The sequence below is a fragment of the Chrysoperla carnea genome, chromosome 1, assembly GCF_905475395.1.
Source record: "Chrysoperla carnea chromosome 1, inChrCarn1.1, whole genome shotgun sequence".
In the NCBI taxonomy this organism is placed as follows: Eukaryota; Metazoa; Arthropoda; class Insecta; order Neuroptera; family Chrysopidae; genus Chrysoperla; species Chrysoperla carnea.
In genome coordinates this window covers 28,894,594-28,917,000 of record NC_058337.1, presented here as the reverse complement: position 1 = coordinate 28,917,000, position 22,407 = coordinate 28,894,594, and positions in this window count along the sequence as shown.

Sequence of the window (22,407 nt, the reverse complement as noted above, 5' to 3'; positions counted from 1 at the left end):
TGTTTTGAAATTTTTTTTAAAGATAAGATTACGAATATAAATTTTTTGAAATATGTAGACGTTATACGTCATATTATACAAATATTTTGAAGTTTTTGAATGTGATTTAAAAGAATTTATGTGGGTCATTATTGTTCTATTTGAATTTGAGTATGAATCAGAAAAATGCGGCTCGTAATTATATAGTACGGTTTTTCAGATGAAAATGACATATCCGTTACTTTGAACAGAAAAAATGATAGTAGAATACGATTTCCGCAGTGAAAAATCCGAAATTTTTTATTAGTTTACTAACTCGTGTTTATTAGAAGATAATAGTTAAATAGTGATTCCGCCAGAACCCAGATTTCAGAATAGATAGACAGAAAACAGATATTCGAGAAGCTGGTGATAAATTTTCCAATAAATCTTAAAAGATTTTTAATTTTTGAAAATGTACTAATCAGAAACCTACAAATTTTGTTTTAAAGCTTTTTTATTTTTTACCTGAGGCTAAGTAGTTGAGCGTGTTAAAGCGCAATCGACTTTAACCGTTTGTCTGCCTAGACTTAGGTTGCGGGATCGAATCCAGGCAGCGGTAATGTAAACAAATATAATTAATGGGACGATAAAGTTGACTTAAATTAAAAATGTGTGTGGCCTCTGTTATACACTTATATGTCAGAGAAACGGAGGTTAAACCCCATTATGATTATTTTTTACCTTATAACTTCTAAACTACTTATCGTAATTTATTATTTATGTTTTTTTTTTTTTATTAAACTTGTATACAATTTTTTGTAAACGTCAAAGACTTTCGGTTATATTTGATGTTTATTTATCATACAATGGCGTAAACATATACCTATAGACAAATATCAAGTAAACTTAATTAAAGAGAATTGAAAAAAATATGCTCATACCAGGACTCGAACCCTTAATTTGATAAATTATATCTTGGAAAGCGTGTGTTACCCTAATATTAAGCTAGCACTCGTAATTTTAAAACCATTAAAGTTATAAATTTGTTTTTGATGAACTAAATTAGCGCTAAATGTTATTTATTGATTTTAATAAACTTTTAGATTTGCGAATTTGTGTAATGTGTGTGCCAACTTAATATTAAGCTAGGACTCGCAAAAACTTATTTCATTTTAAAACCATAGTTATAAAATTTGTTTGATGTATTAATTTAGCACTAAATATGCTTGATTTTAATATAGTTTTCAATTTTTTGTGTACTCCAATGTTTATGTCATGCATTGTTAGCTTAATCTAGGCATACATAATTTTATTTATCTTAAAGAAAATTAAAGCAATAAAATTTTTGTTTACACTAAATTAGTAATAGATCTTGCTGGCTTAATAGACCTTGTCTTCCTTGTTGATTTAGTATGGAAATCCAATATAACGAATTTCTAGGGATTTAATTATAAAACAGGTAATTAATATGAATAATAACATGTTAAACGGGATTCTTTTCTAATTGTTTGATAGTGACAATTCTTGGAAAATCTCAACTAATTATCTATAAACTTTGGAAAATTTAAAAATAATGTTTAGGTAATTTTTTTAAATGTATTATTTACAAAAAATGATATAATTTTTCATTTTTATTTAAAAAGTTTATGATAAAGTTTTTTAAAATAATTATAAATTTTCTTTATTAAATACAAGAAACTCATTGAAAAATGAATGATTATACCAACGAATTTGTCTTTTGCATATAAGTAAGAGGAGCAAGATTCCCGCCCGCCAGGTTGCCAATATTATTTTTCCTACAACCAATAAAAGTTCAAAGCATAAAATCCATTTGTACCTTGTCTGAATAACGTTATATTTATATTTTGAGGTAGAATCTAGCCCAATGCTTCGATTTCTAAGTGAATATACTACTCATGTGGTTAGTAATTTATTAGCATTTCAATTCAAATAATTTTTCTAACGAATAATTCCACTAGTCGCCTTAATTTTAAAAAAAATCGGATATCAATTATAGTCTAGATTTGCCCTTGCACATAATTCCTTAACTATTGAATTTTGGATAAAAGTATATAAAGCACTTTTTTTTACAAAATTGTCAAAAGAATACGCTCTTAAACTATGGCTATCGAGTCACGGGATTTCCTCTATAAGAAAATTTTTGGTAATAGGTAGATGAGATTACGACCTTGAGGTTCCAATTAAGGGGTACCGTTTTTTGTTATTCTATACATAAAGAATATATAATAACAAATTTTTTCGACTTGCAATAACAATGGGGTGTTCGTTAATCGACACTCAGAAAATTGAAATTTTGAAGATGTCGTTCAATTAAGTCATCTTTTTATTGAATGTTGGAAAAAATCATTTTCTATTTATTATTCGATGATGAAAAAACGAATATATATCGATCAACTTGAAGCTTGGGAGCCAGGTAGAGTGGGACAGGTAGAAAGAGTCCGAAATTGTACGCACCTACTTTATCTGTCTCGCGATTAACAGTTTGGACGGCGACTTTATAGATCTATGGAATTACGAGTATCTCTATAGTTTTTAGACATGAAAGGATATCAATTATCAGACAGAAGACATTCAACAATTTATTAAAAAAATTCAACGAATTATCAATAATTTTATATCTAATTTTAATGATTTGTTTACTGAAAAAATGTATAAAAAATGATTGGTATGCACTTTTTTCTAATAATAGCAAAGAAATGGATTATTAATTTTCCGTCATGGATAAATAAAAAATACAGACAGGTTGTAATAAATATATTTATAAGGTTTGTTGGCATATGCATGACTGATAATTAAGCGAAGCATTTATAGATAACAAGCTTTTATTAGCGGTTTCGCTCACATTATATTAGACAATATTCTAATATAGTCATTTTATAGATTCATAGAGAATAGTGCTGTATATAGAAATTCTAAACAGAATAGTTTTTTATTTACACCGAATAGTTTTTTATATAAACCTGACGACCATAAAATTTTTATTTATTTTATTTAAAAAAAAAGTAAATAAAAGGCGTAAGAAAAACATTTCTAAAGGAGGTGTTTGATGAATGCTGACTCGATCCAATCGTGACCAGGTCCATTATGACAAATCTCTACAACAACTTACCAAATAGAGGAGTCCAAAACCAGATTCACAAAGTTAAGAAACATAATTACCGAGGAATTCAACCTTCCTCCCGTTGAAAAAACCGGATAGTCATCTGGATCCGAATCCGAAACGGACCCTATTAGTGGAAGTCTCAGCTTCCCCCTCCCGTCCTCCAACCAACTTCCTCCTTCACCAATCCCCCTACCCTTCCTATTCCTTGAACAAAAAGACAACAACCATACAAGCCTAAGAGAGTACACCAGTTCCTTCAAAAACAGAATTATACCATCTGTAACAACATCCCATGTAAACAAATAAACATTCTAACCGACCTTTCAATTACACCCAACGAAGAACGCCATTGCTTCCAAACGTTCAAATTGTTAGAATCGATGAAACTAATCTGCTAATATGCAACATTAACTTAGATATAATGCCTGTAATTTGTATATCTATAAGTTTATCCAAACATTGCATTTAAAAAAAATTTTACTTTTAATAATCATTAATTTTCAAATAAATGTTCAAATAATTCAAAAATAATTCGTAATAATTCAAAAATAAGCAGCAGAAATCAAACAGTAAGGCCATACTTTCCATTTATTACGTGCTTTTTATTATTTAATATTTTCTATTTAAATTTTTGTAGACAAGAAATGTTGAATAAATAAAAGGCTTGGAAGAAAACCCAAATAGGCATTTTCTTCACTAACTTATTTCTCATATACATTTTTAATTTTCAAGCTTAATTTAGGAGAGTTTTCGAGAAACAGGGAAAATTCATGATTTTTCAACAAAAAAGGAGTAGAGGGGGTCTAGGAAGTTGACACCTCTAAAATGCACTTCCTTGAATAATCCAACCTAGGTAAATATTTACAACTCTCTAGTTTTATTTATGAAGGCTCTAGAGGCGAGCAAATCTCGAAAAACTGCTATAGTCATGATATTACTAAGCCAAAAAAAGGACAATAAATTGGGAAATTGTCACCTCAAGAGAATCAACTATTAGCACAGGCCGCTAGAAAAAAAAGTAGATATCCCGAAAACTTCATAAATCGTGTTCTAGGGCTCATGAAACACACCGTATGAAATATTAAGATTTCGGTATACAATTTTAAAGCGACTGCCATGGTATTTATTATCGGCTTAGAATAAAAATCTCGTAACTGAAAAATTTTTTTAGATAGAAAATCTCGCATTTTTTATCTAATTATGTATTTAAAACAATATAAGTAAGCGTAGAATGAAAACCTTGCATCTCAGAAACATTTTTTCGTTGAATTCTTGCTTAGAAAGCTTCGCTTTTCTATCGAAAAATACTATTAGAATATTTTTTTTTGAGATATAAAAATTTGTATCATTAGATTGAAACATAATAATTCTAAATAGTACCTAGATATATCAATACCTTAATTTAATATGTATTAATATCGAAATGAGAAAAGTTATTTTTTTGTAGAAATTATAATAATGCTGTAATTAATATATTTTATCTATTATCTAAAATTTTTTAATTATTTTTAACTCAATCAGAAGAGTTCGAACAGAGAAGGCAAGAACCGAGTTCTTGAATGTGAAAATAGAGGTTTTGAATGGTTGAGTTTCGAGAAATCACAACAAATAACTCTGCAGTTACTGATTTCTTTTGGCATTTTTCTAGAGTGATTTTTTTTGTTATCTGTTGACTCCGTTTTCGTTTTTCTGTTAATGAAAAAATGATCGCTAAGCACTTATTCAACATGTTTAATGATCACTATTTTCCAATCGGGCGTCCAAATCAGGGATCCAATCCATTTTTCGTTATATTTTTTGTCACAAAAAAATTTAATAATAATGCAAATAAGATGTTTAATATTATTAATAAAACAATAAAATAGATTAAATTAAGTAATTTTTGTTATTATATTTTAAAATGTCATTTCAGTTCGGTGACCATGCCTTGTTTGTTTTTTTTTTATTAAATCACTATTTAAATAAGTTTAACGGGATTTTTTTAGGATTTATTATAATTTTTATTTTTGCGTGTTATCTTTTGAATACTTAAATAGTTTGCGGCTTGACCTGTAGTCATAAATACATTATTACCTATTAAAACTGTCCTAATAAGAATAAATAAATCGATGATGTAATAGCGAAAATATTTGTATTCTTCACTAGACTGGCCAAGAGATTTCTTTGAGACAAGTTTTTCCAGTGAGTGTTATACTACTGTGCCCAAAAAATAAGGTGACATTGTATTTATTTTGAAAATTCTTTACTTATTCTTCCAAATCAATTTCATCCCCTTCAAAGTAATCCCCTCCCGATGCAATGAACTTATGTCAACGGATTTTCAAATCTTCGAAACACTGGTTGTAGTAACTTACCGGCATTTCCTTCAGTTCCGCCTTCGCTGCGGCTTGAATCTCCTCTATGGTATCAAAACGGTGTCCCCGGACCAGTCTTTTGAGCTTGCTGAACAGCCAGAATTCGAACGGCGCCAGATCAGTTGAATACGGTGGTTGCGGAACGATATGGGTTGAGTTTTTGACGAAATGATCACGAATTATGAGTGCAGTATGGGATGGTGCATTATCGTGGTGTAAAAACCGTGAATTGTCTTTCCACAATTCCGCCCTTTTTAGGCGGATAGCGTTACACAAATGACGCATAACGTTTAAATAATATTCCTTGTCGACTGTTTGGCTGGGCGGAAGGAATTCATAATGCACAACAAACGCGCGCAGTTTAAATTCAAATGTCACCTTATTTTTTGGACACAGTATTATACCATCAATGAATATATACGAAGTATCCTGTAATCATAAATGGACATTACATGATTTTTTTACTATAACTGAAAGTTGTCAATTAGTTGATTTAAATCTATCACGTCTGGTTTTAGAAATATTTATTATTTTATTTATAATGGATTCTCTCCATAACATTGATGAACTTGCAAATGGAAGGTAGCGTATATACGCGTTATCTCCTGATGATCACTGCAGTAAAATGATTCTACAACTTTCACAAAACACATGGCGTTGGTGCAAATATGTTATTAAATTTTCTTAAAGCTTATTTTTTATGTTGTTTAATTTTTTCCAAACAAAAACGAAATCAATTAGTTTGTCAATCAATTGTTTGAATAACAAAGATGTGGGCTTACTAGCCTCGAACCAAGGTTAATGCTATCCACACTTTCTCGCTAATTTGCTATTATCTAAATAAATGTTTTATGAGCTTTTCAATAATATAAATACAATAAATATATGACACAAAAGCTTATTTCATCACCTTCCATAACTAATTCTCATTGAAAAGATAAATTCGAATTACAAAAAGTGATACCAATGCAACATTAAAATCATTTGTAATCAATGTACAGAATAATTTTATGAAATAATTAAACGAATTTATTGATCTTATACAAGAAACAATCCACTTTCAATTTTTGTTTAATCCATGATTTTTTTCATATATTGTTGCAAATCAGTCGCGAAATATAAAAATGGTGTTCCACAGGATGTTTTGAAACGTCTTTATAATTATTCTGTACCAAGTAGAAACCATATAATAAGAAATATACGTGATTTTGTTCTGCTTGTATTAAGCTCATTCATGCAAGAAACAGAAAGAAATAGAAAAATTATTTTTTGAAAAACTATGTTAAAAACTAAGATGAGAGCCATCATAGATTTGTTTGTACCTCTCTTTTTCTATAGCCAAACAGAATTTAGCATAGAGTTTTAAGAAAAACATAGTATATGACGTCAAATACAATATCCGATCTCCCAGTCTAATATCTGTCTAATTAGAAGTGTAAAATGCTTATATCATCCGTTTTTCTTGGCTGATTTTGATTTTAATTGCACTTTTTATCATCTTTTTACAGTATTTTCATATTTTGTTAAGAATTGTGAATAAAATTTCATGCATATACCACCCTATTCAAAAACAGCCCATATTATTAACAAAAGTTGTTGCTTCGCTGCATCCAAAAGAATTTGAAGTTGCAGCTTTGAAATATATTTATTTGGACTGAAATATTTATATGATTTAAAAAAAATAAAGTATTTTCTCGAGTAAGGAAGGTCTCTTCTTAAAAATCGTGTATTAGATATGTTCAGAAAGTGTATTATAGTAATTATTGTATGTTCAAAAATAAATAAATTCTTAAGGTATTTCTAGAATTTGTACTATTTGTACAGACAGATTTGTACTATTTTTTTAAGTGTGAGATCTCCAAGTTGTGGAATTTTTGGTCGTTTAGATCGTGAGATAATCAGTTGCAAAGTTCGCAATTTCGAGGGTCAAAACACGTAAAACTCACTGTCCTGCCAGCTATTTTTTATGATATTGAAAATTTCTCTCGAATTATAATTATAAATTTTGACGTAAATTGTTAAAAATGGAATCTTGGTATTAATTATTTCGTGTTTTAAAAGGTTAAAATTTCTGAATCTTTGGGATTTAATAGTAAGCCCTATTTTTAGTCTGTGCAAAAAATTTGTTCAATTCTTGTACTTTTCGAAAAGTGAGTTTTACCCTGATTTTAGCATACGAACTGCAAATACCATGCTGGAAATACCTTAAAATGGACTTGTTTTAAAATGTGCTAAAAAGTGTCTAGCAACAACACGGTAGGAAATCTTTTTGTGAATATCACTGTGTCAGTATCGCTGTGAATGCTGTCAGTGTCCCTGTGATTTGTCCCTTGAAAGACCAGTAATATTAGTAATAGTTATGATAGGCGTCAAACCCATACTGGTTGCCGATACTAACAATACTTCAGGTGGATAGCCCTATTCAATACTGTAATTTTACTTATGTTAATATAGATACTATAGTATCCGCCTCTATACCATACCAGAATTGTAGTAAACGCTATACATTTCTTACCATGTACAAAAACTATATATAGGCTTATTTTCAATTAGTATATTTGGCACTTTCGCTTGCCTCAATCACGTTTTAATTACTGAAGTGTTTATTTGTATATATAGCGTTTAATATTGGATTTATATTATGCCATTTTGGATTTTGAAATGAAAACTTAATTTTGTCATTTGGATCGTTTCTAGTTTGTATATTTCTAATTAGACCAAGTTAACATTTTCTTATTAAGAGTGTACTTTTTGGAAGAATACAAAAAAAAATTTGTAACAGATAATAAAGTTTATTTAACGAGAACAATTATTACAATAAAATATTAATTATCATAAATCTAGCGCATGACAAATTATTTGTATGCGTGTATACGATTTAAATAAGGTAGGAGTCTGCTATAGCTTAGTGTCTTTTAAAAAAAAAATACATAATATTCCGTAAGTTTGTTTATGTCAAGGTAGGATAAGTAATATAGATTAAAAAATATTATTATTAATTTACTTTTATTTACAATCCTAATCGTAAAAGTGAACTTCTCTCAATGAAAAAATTATTTTACTTTTTTGACGATAAGTTTAAAAATCTGTTGTGACCACCACATAACGGATTCAGACTCGCATAGGGTTTTATGAACGGCCGCCAACACTTGGGCAGGATTGAGTGCCAGCCAGACTAGCCTGGCTCAGTCATGGTAGCTAGGACTGGTCGTACAATGTCTTATGCTTGGAATCTAACTTTGGTTCAGACATGGCAAGCAATTATCGATCAAGCATTTTCAAATGAAATAGCCCAGACCTGGCAAGTAATCATCGTCAAAGATTTCTCAAAATGAATGAAAAAAATTTATATATTGCAGTTACATCTCCACCCCACGTTACAGTTTCCTTCCAATTTACTTACTATGAATATTTACATCGTCCTAACGTTCAATTTTTAATTTAATATGCTGTTTAAGCAATTATGCTGTTGATTAAAAATTAATATTAAGCTATTCACCGGCCAGTTATTGGAAATTGTGGTTCTTTAATGCAATTCGATCATTGACCAACCATTGCTATTAATTGGTCGATCAAATATCAGCTGAATGACTGGCCGATTGTTTAACTGGTTGATTCGATTTGGGATCCATGGGCCGCTCACCAAACGTTAATGGCCCAGTACTGGTATTTCAATTATTGGCCAATCATTGTAAGCCATTTACCGGTCTATCATTGGCAAATTGCATGCCTGGTGGTTCCTATACGGGGAGATAGTCAAAATTACAAATAACTGACACTAGTAAAATCTGAAAATTAAAAAGAAAAACAGTTCTCATAATGACAGCAAGTAAATATTTGTTTGTTGATTCAAGAAGTAAGCATTCAATAATACTTATTTTCTTGAATTAAATATTGAGATCGTTGACTCAATAAATTTTTACTTGTTATAAGAACAAGAACAGCCAAGTAAACGTTGTTGAATGCATTTTCAAACTTCTATTATTTATAGTTTTGAAAAAAAGCTGTGAAAATCTTCAAAATGTTGAAATACAATATTTTTCCATGGTTTTTCTGGGAAAGTATAGAACTTAGATGAATGGAAATTTGTACACTAATGTGAGATAATATCGAAATTATGAAATTTCTTTTTATATATGATTAATAACATTTGAAGCTCTATGAACAGTTGGCCTATCCCAACAACGTCGTGGTGAAGGGGCGGCAGGTAAAAATGAGCGACAAAGCTTTTTTCCAGATAGATTTACGAGAAATAAGAAAAAAAAGGAAAAAGTGTACAAATAGAAGGAAAGAAGAAAGAAGCATACACATTTTTTTTCCTCGTTTGTAACTCTAGGTTGATTTACACAGAGGCAGAAAAAAGTTAAGTTCGCCTCTGCGGATGAATAATAAATCGTCTGCAGAACAATTCAGATAAATTAATTTAAACTGATTGATTGTATTTCATACCATAATCATTTGAAATGTGTTCAAATGTTTTTAATAAGAGTGTACACAATTTAATGTATATTACTTTTGAATTAATATTGTTGTTACTTTATAATCTTACTTAATGCCTTTCACACTGACTTAAACAGTACCCTAGAATTAAAATGCTAAATTTTTAAGATTTATTTTTAATGGAATATCACATATTTTTTAAATTTGTTGTTTTTTTTAAAAAAAAAAAGTTTATTTTTTATAGGTGTGATTCTATAATATGACAAATTTTATCATATCTATTTTAAATTTTGAATTTACGTCTAAATCCACTAACAAATTGGCCGGATGTAATAAAAACTATTGTTAATTGGATATATTTATACAAATTTATGTTGCGGGATGGAATAATTTAATTTATTTTTCTCTAACAAAACTTTATTGAAAGTATATAGTTTGGATTACGGTCGGCAACGATTATGAAAAAGAGTGTGTGCATAAGAACGCATTTCTACTCTTCAAGGGGCTCTTTTAAAGTCACGAGGCTACAGCTACTGCTTATGCAATATTAATTTAAATAGTATTTGGTTATTTCTCTTTATAATTTATAAATTCTAAATTAATTAAAGTAGTTTGAGACCCAATATAAATGTAAAATTTAAAAGGATTCCAAAATTTTAAAATTTTGTTTATCAATCATTCGTACATACCTACATCTTTTGTGAAAAATTCATATCGATTCTCTGTACGGTTTATGAGAAATCATTGTTGTTTAAGAAAGCGGTTTCACGAAATAAAAAAAATATAAAAAAAATTAAAAAAACTGCGTTAATATAAACTGAAAAGAAATAATCGAGTCCAGCAGTTTACATAGCGACTTTAACAGTAGGAACTCATTATTGAGAAGATTTGGTTTCATTATTGCGAAGATTCTGGGCTTGTTTTTTTTTTCTTTTTAGTTTTTAGTTAGGATTTTCAACTATCTATTCAATGATATCTCACTTACCATAATTCGTCGGCTTTCATTTTCAGCCTACGTGCCACTGTGTCACAAAAAAGACACGGATTACGTATAGCACTATATGTAATCCTATATGATTTGTGACACAAAGGTATATGTATGTTTGGTACTTTAGGGCGCTTTAGAGACCAAAAGCTGATTTTAAAGATTATTACGTTAATGAATTTGTCTATTTAATAGCTATTCAATGACACCCCTTTAATTTTCCGACTGTCATTTTTTCTTTTTTACATTATGGCGTCTGCTGGTCGTCATATTGAATTTTCATTACTGCCATATCTTCAGTACCATTCCAAAGGTTATTACAAATCGCTTGGCGTTAGAATCATCAAAATCAGCCCACGCGTTTGGTCAATTTCTTACAAATCCATACTCCTAATTCCCTAATGCAAAAGGTTTCAGTTACAGAAAATAGGTAATATATTCACGACTTCCCTGCGCCTACACTAACTGTACACATCATTTTTGCAAGCTTCACAAAGCAATTATTAATAAATAATAAACTTTAAATTCCATCATCATTCCAATAGTTTACAAATTGATAGAATTAAGATTCGTTGCAAATCGACAACTAGTAATAAAGAAAATCATAACTTCTGTAACTGTATACGGTATATCTGCTTATGCATCCTGTATTTTCCTGTATTAGAAAGTTGTCAGTCATCAAGAAATAGCCCATTATTTTTTATTAATAGCAAACTTGTTAATAAAAATGATAATAGAAATAATTTGGATAAAAAACCGGAATAGTAAAAAACCAGTTGTGATTTATACAATCTTTTAACAAATGCAGCACTTTCCGTGATTTTATTTGAGACTAATTAAAGTCTTGAATTAAAAATATTATTGATTTTAGCTTAAAGTGCCATAGTATTTTTGGTACAGAAATCGAAAAGAGAGAAATCGATCAAACTACTGTTACCCTAGGCTGCTTTCATCTTCTCTTGTCCAAATACGTGTTATACATACATTTTCTAATGATTAAATACTATTTGACACATATTTCGACGATTTGAGCTAATTCTATTTCTTCCTATTGTTTAGAAGTTTATTTTATCGCACTAACCAATGTCCAGCCAGGAAATTAAATCAAATAAGTACGGTAAAATACAAGCCTTATTCCCTGTCTTCAAAAACTGGGCTCATGCATTTCGGGCAATAAATATAAATGTTTAAAAACTCTCTTTTTATTTTTCATTAAGTGCTGTTAAATTACACAACCTTTTTTCTCACTTCATGTTTTATTTAATAATAACAAAATAATTATAACTATTGCAATAATTATTTAACATATGGTTGAAGGTCATTATCAAATTAATTATTTATTGCATTATAATAATAATTTTTTAAATGCATATTTAATTAATTCCAGAGGCATCATATTTAAATAAAAATAAATATATTTTAATTTAAATGTATTCGTATATATTTTATTCTTCTCAAATTAACTGATTTAATAAAATAGCCAAAAGAATAAAATTGAGACATTATTAGAATGAAACTGAATGAATATTTTAGTTTATATTATAGTAGTTAACTTTTAAAAAATTTCAAGGACATTTTAGTAAAAATATATTTTGTGTTTCTACAATTGATTATAAATTATTATTAAATAATTTATAACGTTTTGTGACTGTTGTTGTCTGGTTCCTCTTTTGTTGTATATTTTGTTTAAAACTAGTTTCTAATATTAGCCTTTTGTTTTTGTAGCTATATCTGTTACGGTTAAAGTGAATAAATATGCTATATTAACCGACCCTATTGACACTAAGTATTAAAAAGATTTGTAAGAATTAATTAATATATTAAATTTTGACTTTGCCCCAATTTCCTAGATCAATTATATAAATACGTATTTCGGCTACTGTGTAGTCATCATCACTATGAATTAGCTAATCGTAGTTAAGCTCTTATAGTGTTACTCGTTGCTAATTTGTTGACGGTTTGCACACTGGTGATTTGGTGCGTGCAAAGTTTATAATTTTCCAAATATTTTACACATTGTGACGTCGATCAATCAACATCGATCAGTGTTTGACCAATGAGTGTGATCTTTTATAGTCCAATAAGGATGGCCGATTATCTAATAATGATTATAAATTAGTTATACTGATGATGAATACATGGTAATCGAAATATGTATTTATATAATACAAAAATTGATATAGGAAATTGGAGCAAAATCGAAATTTAATTCGAAATACCCTAGAATTATCATTTATTATCTTTACTTATATATTTCGTATTTCTACTTTTTATACCATGCATATATGTAATATGTAAGGTATACTAAGTTTAGTCCCAAGTTTGTACGGCTTAAAAATATTGATGCTATGAACAAAATTTTGGTATAGGTGTTTATAAAATCACCTAATTAGTCCATTTTCGATTGTCTGTCCGTCTGTCCGTCTGTCTGCCAACACGATAACTCAAAAACGAAAAAAGATATCAAGCTGAAATTTTTACAGCGTACTCAGGACGTAAAAAGTGACTTCAAGTTCATTTTCAAGTTAAATGAGCAACATAGGTCAATTGGGTCTTGACCTATGGGTCCGTAGGACCCATCTTGTAAACCGTTAAAGATAGAACAAAAGTTTAAATGTAAATCTTTCTTATCAAAAAATAAACAACTTTTATTTGAAACATTTTTTCGTAAACATCACTGTTGACCCGTGAGGGCGCTAATTAGGTGCAAATTTTCTAGTATTTATTAATATCGGAAAATCAGTTATGTGTGTTTGGCTATTTAAGAGTGGATATCTTTCTTTATTTACGTTACGTCAAAAAACAAACGATTGCGTTATCAACACTGTCTGTACATGGTATTTAAACAATTAACTCAGTCAATTGTTTGTTTTCACTTGTTATATTATCAATTTCATATAATAATTTCAATTAATTATAAAAAATATCTTAATTGTTTAATAAATCGTACCATTATACTTAGAGTTGCTGAAAACATACCTACATTGAGATTTCTAGACTAAACCTATAATATATATTTTAGGGATTTGATTCAGTTTTTGTGAAATTTTTATCTAATATAACCAGTTAAATTGATGATTAACTGTGTATTATTACCAACTTTGTTTTATTATCAACAAGCAAAAGTTTAATTTTGGAAATCTATGAGCTCCTTATGTGCAATACTGACGTACCATTTAGGAAATTTATTTATGAAATCGGTTGCCAAAATGGTACTTTTTTATGCATAGAAGTGAAAATAATAACAACAATTTGATTTAAAATAAAATAAAATAAAATTTTCGGCTAGGAACGTTTGGAAAATCTTTTGGAAAACAAATTGCACTGACTCCTTAAAGTTACGCATAACTATTAATGGCTACTGTCCCTTATGGGTACAAAAAGCGTAATTAACTTTCTCCCATATACTTATTTTGATTAAGTATTTATTATGAGAGGTGTAAGTATTGAGTTTCTTATTTCATTTTAAATGGTGGTACATTCCTGTGTCAGCATTATGCATAGTAAACTTTAGACTACTACATAAGATATAAAAAATATATTTTTGCTAACGACAATGAATTATTTTTAAATAAAAATGTTTAAATATATAAAAATTTATTATATAAAAAATGAAATTTAATAATTTATGAATTCATAAATAAAACTGAATATAATCTGTGAATAGAAATTGAACATCTGTACTTAGATTAATCGCTAAATAAACATAACTAGATATTGCAAAAATTTATGTATAAACTAAAATATTTCTGTTGGTCAAAATATAATACAGAATTCATTCTGCTTACGTTGTACTTTATAGTTATGATCCGGGCATGAATTTAAATTCATGCTTTCAGCAACTTGGTGGTACCATTTAGGAAATCATGGAATAATTTTAAACAAATCAAATAACCTCTAAAATTAATTAGAATTATTGTATGGAATTGTGAGTGATCAAAATTTTGACCAGAACCACAAAATAATTATTATTTTGCTCAATAACGAATTTTCTTCAAAAACACGTATTTTTTTTTTCAAACGCTTATATATAGAAAATGGCGAGGCTTGATGAAAACTAATGGCTTTTTAATTAAATTTTTGACCGAAACCACAAAATAATCTTATAATATTTGCATCAACAAAGAGTGTTCAGCGAAAATCCGAATTTTTTTTTACACGTTGCACACTGCTTTTTTAATTAACTTGATACTTTTTTTCGTAATCATATATTGACATTTTACTTAACTAAAATAAACATTTTTCATACCTACTATTTCACCAAATTTTAATTGGAGAATTGTCTAACTTTTGCAACCGTTCTGGCTTGGCAACCTATTTTTTCTTGCAAAGGTACATTGAAAGCTATAATTTTACGTAAAACTTATCCGGTTACCTTATGGATCAAGTCGGTATCCCAGTTATGGATTGCAAATTTCCCCTCCTTCATTTTTGCAATTGGTCTGGTAGGGTTGCCATAGCTCATTGTTTTATGGGTTTGGTTGCCATTTTTCGAGATATTAATTTTGACGAAACTGTCAAAATTTGGAACTTAGCTATTAATTATCTCATGTTTTAAGCGGTCGAAATTTCTGAAACTTTGTAATTTTATAGTAAGCCCTTTTCTTAGTTTGTAAAAAACAATCGTTAAATTCTTTTGAAAAGTGGGCTTTTCCATAGTTTTAGCATAAGAAATTCAAATACTATGATGGAAATACCAATAAAAAATTTAAATAAATATTTTTAAGAAACAAGCTTTTTTGTACTAAAAAGTAAAAAAAAAATTCTATGAGTGACTCTTACTTGGCTAATTGTAAAAGCTTGAGGTGCTCTGAATACTGAATAATCAAGTATGAGTATTTCAAAGTAATTATTATATTTTAAATTTAACCGAAATTTTTGTTAAATCTAGATTAAATACGTTTTAGGCAACGATACGCAATTTTGCTTATCTACCCTATAGGTACCTACATTGACATTTTTTCTACAGGAAAGAGTGTTTTGAAGTTTATTTTCACGCTTCTTTTTAAGTGTGTCCGCAAAAGGGCATCTATAACCTTTAACAGTTCATTGACACATAGTTTTTTGTAACTGTTATAAGAATTTTATGCACGATTATTTAATTATTATGAAAAAAGTAGCATAATATTTATTATTAAAAATAAAATGATAAAATTCTATATTTAGCGATAGTTTTGTTTTCAAAATATTTCAAATAGTTTCAAAGTGTAATTATTTTTAGTTAAATATTTTTACTTTTTTTGTAAATGAAATTTACGATACAAATCGTGACACGATGATATATAAATGTAGTGTTATGTTCCTGAGGGAATTTATATGCAAGATTCCATTTAGTTCACTGATTTTTGTCAAATAAACAAATGAAATACATCTATTTACTTATATATTACATACAATTACATTAATTCTTACAAAATATGTACCTAATGTATGTAATGACATGGAATTTTGCCAGTCTATTCTATTACAAATCTATTTAGAAGATTTTATAATTAATCTCACATTTGGTACCGAGTTTATTCAAAATTCTTGGTTATTGAAATAAAATGCGGCATATATCCTATATGGAAAGAATTTAGATCTAATTACATTCTTAATGTTTAACTGAGAAAATTATCCAATTTGAATCTAACCAGGTCCTTATATCAACCCTTTTGCCACTTACGAGATTTGCTTCGATGAAATTTATGCTAGAGGTTCTATCATGTTGTTTTATTTATATACTGTTAGAAATAAAGCCGGAAATTTTTATGGGACTCGACTCAAATAGTTCATATGAGTATGCGGAACATAGTCATATTGGTAAGAAAGTGTGCTTTTACTACGCACACGCTCGCGCTTGTTTAGAAGTTCGCCCAAGCTAATTCTTCTGTAAAATAATGAAATTTGAGAAAAAAGTCATTGAAACTTATTTTCTTTAATTTTTATCATTTGGAACGATGAGTAGAGGTAAAAAGAGCCGAAAGAAAAAAATTGTTTAAAATCATCCAAAATATACAACGAGTTTGAAGTCGAAATATTTGATCGAAACCACACTCGTTAATTTCGACAATATCAAATATTAATCAAAATTAGGTTTTGTGTTTTTTTTTTCAATCACTTGTATCTCAAAAATAGTGCGTTTTAGGAAAAAATGCATGAGAAAATTTTTCAAATTTCATGATGTTTCAGCAGAAGTAGCTTGTGCGAACTTCTAAGCGCACGCGGGCGTGCGCATAGTAAAAGCACACTTTTTAACCAACATGACTTTGTTCTACACACTCAGACGAACATTTTGAGCCTGGTCCCATAAAAATTCATATTGTTCCATAGAATTGCAGCATTAATTGCTTCATTTCCATTTCATAATACTAGGGAGGTTAGTGACAGAAAGCCTCGAAATTTTCCGCAAAGTTCATGTCTTAAGAATATTTTTAAGAAGTGTTGTCACAGCGGCAACACTTACAGGAGTCGGGAAAGAAAGATTTTTCAGCCCCAAAAAACACTCTTTTGTAAATATCTCCGAAAATATGGGCATTAATATTAAAGAAGAAAAATTGTGTAGCCAAATTTTCATATTTTAACAGGAATCGAGTAAAACTCATTTGAAAGTTGTATTTGTTTTTATATTTTATTATTGGTTTTATGCGTTTTACATAATATTATAATTAATTATTATTATTATTATTAAAATTTAATTTATTTTTATCTTCAGTTATTTAGACTAATTAAATGGTTAAAATATTAAAATTTATGTCTAATGTCCATTCCAAGTTATTAATTACTATTAGTTTTGTAAATGGTCGCCGCATAATTACTAGTACCTATTTTAGATACGAAAAAACCTAGCTAAAAGACACCTAGATAAAACAACGTTTTATAATAATGAAATCTGGCTAGATCGATTTTTCGCCCCTAAATACCTAACATAAAAATTACATGCAATTTGTTAGAGCCATTTCCGTGATAAAACGACGTATTCTAAAAATTAAACCTAGTTAGATCGATTTTTCGCTCTCGAAACCCCCTACATACTAAATTTTATGACAGAGCCGTTTCCGAGATTCTAAATAAATAAATAAATGACCTATTTTGCTCATTTACGAACTGGACCTCACTTTTTAAGCCCTGAGGACGGTATAAAAATTTCAGCTTGATATCTCTTTTCGCTTTTGAGTTATCGTGATTACAGACAGGCAGGCAGACAGACAACTAGAAATGAACTTTTTAGGTGATTTTATGATCACCTATACCAGAAAATTCATCGAAGCATCAATGTTTTTAAAAGTTACATACTTGGGACTAAACTTAATATACCTTGATATATTTCATAAATACATAGTATAAAAACATTAAAATAGAAATCTTAAACATATAACAAATTATACTTCTTTCCTAACTCCTTTATTCGATTCGTGTGAAAGACAAAAAAATTTTGGTAAAGATATTTTTTGTAGATAAGGTTGTGTTTATAATTTCGAAGGTCTTTGCCAAAAGTATTTTCTGTGTAGAAAAATTTTCTCCTTCGCCTTCTGCAAGTGTTGCCACCGTGTAACACTAATCATCTTAGTATTTCTAAACATCGTAGAGCTGTCAAAATATTAGTTACTTTGGAAAGTTGAAAACGAAATTTCCGATATGTGCCTCGACTTGTCACGCTTTATCATCTTACATTTTAAAATAACTTCAGTCCTGGTTTAAATTTTAAGCAAGTTTCGACTGTTATCTTAATAAAATTTTATATATAAATATTTTGATTACATTTGCCAAATCCGGAATTTTTAATTCATTTTTGTCGGCATTATTTTGAGGTATAGAAATACTGCAATTAATTTAAAATTAAGATAAACATGATATTATCAATCTTATCAAAGATCGTAAGAATATATTAACATATGTGCAACAACATATAATTTTATTTTTAATTAATTATAATTTTACAGTCGAACTTAGTTCGATCACGATTCGCATTGCCAAGTGTAAAAGTTTTATTACTGGCATTTTTTTAGTACATCGTAAAATCAATTTTAAAATAACTTTATAATTAAACAATTAATAGAATTAATTATTGAAATAGTCCGTATACAGAATGTCCCAGAAATCCTTAGCCACCTTTTTAATCCACGAACTAAAAAAAAAGGTGTTATAAGTTTGACCGCTATGTATGTGTGTCTGTGTGTTGTCTGTGCCATCGTAGCGCCTAAACGGATGAACCGATTTTGAGTTTTTTGGTTTTGTTTGAAAGGTAATTTAATGCAGAGAGTTCTTTCATATGTTTCAAATGCGAGTTTAAGGTTCGGTATCAGAAAAATTTGTCGGTTTTTTTTTATATTTTGTAAATTTCACTTATAATGAAATTTTGGTTTAATGTAAGCCCGATACAGAAAAATGTTTAAATCGAAAATTATTTGTATCGAAAGGTCATTTTACAGGGATCTTGGATTGGAATTTGAAAATTTAATAATAATAAATTTTTATAAGCTGGATATGTATATGAAATATTTATCAAGATATATTAAGTGCCAAGTTTGTAACGCTTAGAAATATTGATGATATGAATAAAATTTTAGTCAAGTTTGATTGTATAAAATTCTAGATGTCATTCATTTAAATTTAAAATAAATATTTCTGTATTATTTTAATGATGATTAAGTAAAATATTAATAAAGAAATACGTTAAATAATAATTAAGAAAAACATTGTACTTAGTTAATTATATGTAAGATAATTTATCATCCATATTCAACTGTATACTTACTTTAACATAAACATAATCAAACAAAATATTATGATTAAAAACATTCGAGTTTTAACGCTAAGTATATAACTGCATCTGTATTCGTTATTAAACATAAAACAGTTTTTCCCGAGGCTATACCGCTTACTCATAACAGAGGCGCACATACGGGCTTGTTAATTAGGAAAAATTTCGAATTTGATTTCTTTGTATATTTCTGTTCGAAATCTGGTGAAATTTTGCAAAATCATTTTTTTCAAAAGAAGTTAATTAAAGCGTGGTAACAAAAAATTTTTTTTTTTATAATTTGGGCTATTCTGAAACATATTCTAAAACCGTATTCGAAAAGGAATATTTCGGAGCAATTTATTTGTTCGATATCCCATAAATTTTTCATTCAGTTCTAAATTGAAATTGATTTTAGTTTTTTAAAGTAAAACTTAAGATCTTGTGTCAATATGCAACGAAACAAATTAAAACACGAAAAGTTAAATTATTAACTTAAGGTATTCAAAAAATGCTCATAATAGTAGAAGCGAAAGAAAATTTAGCTTCTGTATGTTTATGTCCTCAAAACTAGAAAAGTAGTCGATGGATTGATTGAAATTTTGACAAGTTGTTATATTTTTGCTAAGAGTGTTTTTATATACTTTGTAAGTATCCTAAAGATCCCACAGGAACTGAAAATACAAAAAACCGAAAAAAAAGAGATGAAAGTTTTTGAAAACCAACCTTTTTTGAATCCATTATCTCTATCCAACAAGTAAAACCTATGAAATTTTGAACAAAAGTGGGAATAATTGAAGACAAGAAAAGCGAGGTAGTATTTTATATAAACTAATTGCTTCTTAAATTCTCCTAAGAACTTTCTTGAACGAATGAGATATTTTTATAGGATTAAATAAATTAATTTAAAAAATCAAAAAACCCGACTGTGCAGTCCGCCATCAAATTAGCAACGAGTAACATACATGATAAGATTAATTACGATTATTTAATTTATACTGATGATGACTACTTGGTAATCGAAATACGTATTTATAAAATACAAAAAACTGATATAGGAAATTGGGGCAAAAATCGATATTTATTAAAAGAAATATAAAGAGTGAAAAGAAAAAACCAGTTGAGTAGTGTACATAGCGCCTTAACAGTCGGAGCCCATTATTGGCAAAATTTCAGCCGGTCTAGATTTTAATAGAGACCAAACGCGCTATAATTCTTACGTCAATCGAGTAGTCTATTCAATGGGACCTCACTTTAAATGGTTCGTCGAATTTCATTTTTTTTTCACAATATGGCGTCTGGTGGTCAACATATTAAATTTAGATTAACATTATAATCATCAAAATCAGCTTGCGCATTTACTCTTTAGTATGTCTTAATGGAACACACATGCATACATACCTACTTATATAGAACTACTTTGCGTTGCGCAGTCGGGTAAAAATAGCCCTCCAATCTTACCCTTGAGATTAAAGGATATCAACTGAAAATGATAAATTTTTTAATTAATTACGTTGACGTTTCATTGATATTTTTTTCATCCTTTCTAAAAAAAATCTTTAATTATATAAAATACACCTTCCACTTTGGAGCTTGACATCGAGGTTCATTTTTTTTATCACTGAGCACAAAGACCCCAATATAGGCGCCAAATATTACTTAACCTTGAGTCAATTAATTATTCTTCAAAAAAATTCGATTAATATTTATTAAATAATTGAATTATATCATAGAAGCATAGGTTATTTTAGAAACAGATTCAGAAAAAAATACCAAATGCTTTAAAGTTGGTTTATATTTAGTTTAAAAAAACAACCTTTTTATAAAGATAATATATTTAACGATTTATTATATTATTTTGCCTGACTATTTACATGCTAGCATTTTATTGTAAGATTGCATGAATGAAATGCTCTGAATTTACTTTAAGTTTTGAATATATTATATATCATTTAGTTTCCTGATTTTTCGCTTAGTGGCACAGATTCTTCGCTTGTATTGGTCAACATCGAATTATCTGGATCAATCGGGATGCTTGATAAGATAAGAAAATTTGAAAATACATTTAATTTTTGTGCCTTTACACAGAAAGTGCGATAATGTGATTGGTTGAGAGCAAAAAGAAAATCGAAAATGAATTTCCTACAACATCTGTAGTCTGGAATTATTTGTTAATTAGATGTGTAATTCGTAAATGCTTCTCAAAGAATGTTTTAATTTTTTTTTTTTTTCATATTTTTTTTTGCTTAAAAAGGATACGAAAAATGATTAAAAAATAAAACTATAGCATTGAAAGTAGACAAAATTTGTTTGAAGATACGGTAAATTTTTTTACCCGTTTTTAGTTTTTCTTTACCCGTTTCTAAATTAGTGCGATATCTCGGTTGTTTGGGGTCGGAAAATAAATTTGTGAATAATTTTTTTTTTAATTTCCTGCAAAATGTAACGTTCTGGTTCGTAAATTTCCCGCATAATGTGTTATTCTGAAATAATTAGTCAGGCATGTAACACGTGGATGCTTCTGAGTGAATGAATTCTCAAATTTTATCTTATATAGTTTTTTGCTGAAATAATGATATAATTAAATATTAATGTTTTTATACCCTGTATACATGTTATATATACCAAGGTATTATAAGTTTAGCCCCAAGTTTGTAATGCTTAAAAATATTGATGATACGAACAAAATTTTTATATAGTTTTTCAAAAAATTTCCTAATTAGCCCAGTCCTGGTTGTCTACCTGTCCGTTTGCCTGTCTGTTTGGCCGTTAAAAAGATAATCCAAAAACGAAAAGAGATACCATGTTGAAAATTTTTTAG